This window comes from Ovis aries, chromosome 3, assembly GCF_016772045.2.
Source record: "Ovis aries strain OAR_USU_Benz2616 breed Rambouillet chromosome 3, ARS-UI_Ramb_v3.0, whole genome shotgun sequence".
Taxonomy (NCBI): domain Eukaryota; kingdom Metazoa; phylum Chordata; class Mammalia; order Artiodactyla; family Bovidae; genus Ovis; species Ovis aries.
In genome coordinates this window covers 22,164,612-22,166,787 of record NC_056056.1, presented here as the reverse complement: position 1 = coordinate 22,166,787, position 2,176 = coordinate 22,164,612, and the positions used below count along the sequence as shown (strand labels likewise).

At 41.7% G+C, this 2,176-nt stretch overlaps 1 pseudogene; it reads right to left on the bottom strand.

Moving 5' to 3' along the window:
* Positions 1–322: 322 nt before the first annotated feature.
* On the bottom strand, positions 323–1,581 carry LOC101121585 (S-phase kinase-associated protein 2-like; annotated as a pseudogene).
* Between the last annotated feature and the right edge of the window lie 595 nt (positions 1,582–2,176).

Below are 2,176 nucleotides of genomic sequence, written 5' to 3'. Positions count from 1 at the left end.
TTAGATTTATGAAGAATGGTACTTAGAAGATGTGGTTCAAATTTTGCCATTTAAGGTATCTTGAAATTATAGGTTCACTCTCTAAAATTTCAAAAAGCATAGAGCTTAGGCTCTTTAGGGTATAGCAGTGAGAAAAGCTTTCATAGTCATTTTTAAAAAGCAACACTTCATAGTTTTCTGTCTCAAATGGTTCTCTAATATACTTGTAGAAGGAAGGCAAAAGAAAACCAAGAATAAAAATAGCTGAACTCTCCACAATTGGGTTTTCTGTGTACTTTCCCTGTTCAAGGAAAAGAGGAGACACCATCTTGCAATAGAAGCTTCACAGACAACTGGGCTTCTCCAGTAACAGTTGGCATTTGATGCCCCAAATCTCTTGGTTCTTGTTCCCAATGGTCAGTCTGGTGATGGTGGTGAAATGGGAGCAATTAATTTGTAGATGAGAGGGGGCTTCCTTTAACAGTTGAAGGATACCATCTGGTACTATTCCAAAGACTTGTAGTGTTTTTAATGTGGGAATTTCTCCAAGCTCAAGTAAAGTTTCAGGTATTGTGTCATAGCACCAACTGAGTGATAGGTGTCAGAGGTGGTTGAGTTGGTAAAATTCTAGAAAGCAGTCATTTTTCAGCATGACACTATCACTTAAGTCTAGGTGGATAAGATTGGGACATCTTCCAACTTAGGTAGAGACATCTGATCTCTGCAGATTCTTTCTGTACCCGCTGAGATTCAGCTGGGTGATGGTCTCTGACACATATGCGACAGCCACCTGTACATTCTTTTCAGTGAAATCAATGCACCAAGAGAGGTTCAGTTCCTCCAATCTGGAGCAGCTGCTCAGCAAAGTCTTCAGGGCAGATTCAGAGAACCCAGAACATCCAGAAAGGTATAGTTGTAGTACATTTGTGTTCTGAGCAAGATTATCAACAATGGGATCTGAAAGTTGGAGGCCTTCCAGGCTGAGATTCTGCAACTTGGAGCAGTGAGACAGAATCACAGAGTTCGACAGGTCCAGGTACTGTAGACGCAAAGGGCTGAAATGTTCAACTAACGGTTAGTCCATAATTGATCTTGGAAGGCATAAATGACAGCGAAAGGCAACCACCCCTCGGGACAAAAGCTGACCAACCACATCTGGGTAGAGGTTTCTGCCCGTGATGTCTACAGTTTGCCAGAGAGACTCGACAAACGCTGGATGATACCATCTTTTACAAACACTGGACACTTTCAGGAGTTCAGGGAGGCACAGGCAGGAAAAGATTCCTAAGAGCAGCTTGTCTGGAAAGAGTCCCAAGAAACACCTGGAAAGTTCTCTCAGCTTAGCTTAGGTCTGCAGACAATCACAAAGTCCTTGTCATCCCCTTTGCTTTTCAGCCATTTTCGTGGGGGACTCTGTGGGTGGCCCAGGTTTGAAAGCAATTCCTGGGGGATGTTCTCACTGTCCACCTCCTCCTTCTCCAGGGTGGAGACCCCCATACCTGAAAGCAGTTCAGGAGTCTTGGTAGAATTCCATCCCCACGTGAAACTGGTGGTGACGTTGCTCCTCTGGTCAGGTACCTCCTGGAGGTGTTTCCTGTGCATGGCATCTGCAGTTTTGGGAGCTAAGGATTGGTTAAAATGTTGCCCAAAGGCAAAGATCATGCTTCCTCAGGATTTTGAGCATCTAGCTTAATTAATAGCTCAGATTCAGTGAGCAATCACTGTAGGCAAAGGAAGTATACCTGATAGATTAACTCTAACTTCCTGACTGTGGTATTAAAGGATTTCCAGGATCTGACTTCAAACCATGCTTCAGCCTCATCTTTTGTTCTTCCCTGTCACACCCCCTGCACGCTAGTCCTAAGAATTACCAGAACTCTTCAAACATCCTTTGACTTCTTTAATATTTTATGTTTGTTTTTCCATTGCCCACTAATGCATCACATATAAATACCTTGAAGAAAGTACACTCATGTCACCACTCATTTCAAATGGGTCTATATTTAAGTCCCAGATAACTAACTCAGTTAATATCAAATTTTATTAAGCCTAAGAGATCATTAATTAAAGGATAAACTACTATGTTTGGTATTGCTATGAATAAAAATTAGTGTGCTTCCAAAATTTATTATAATATGCATTCAACTTTAAGAGGGATCTGATTTCAGTGATGTTCATATGTGGAAAAGTATCATAG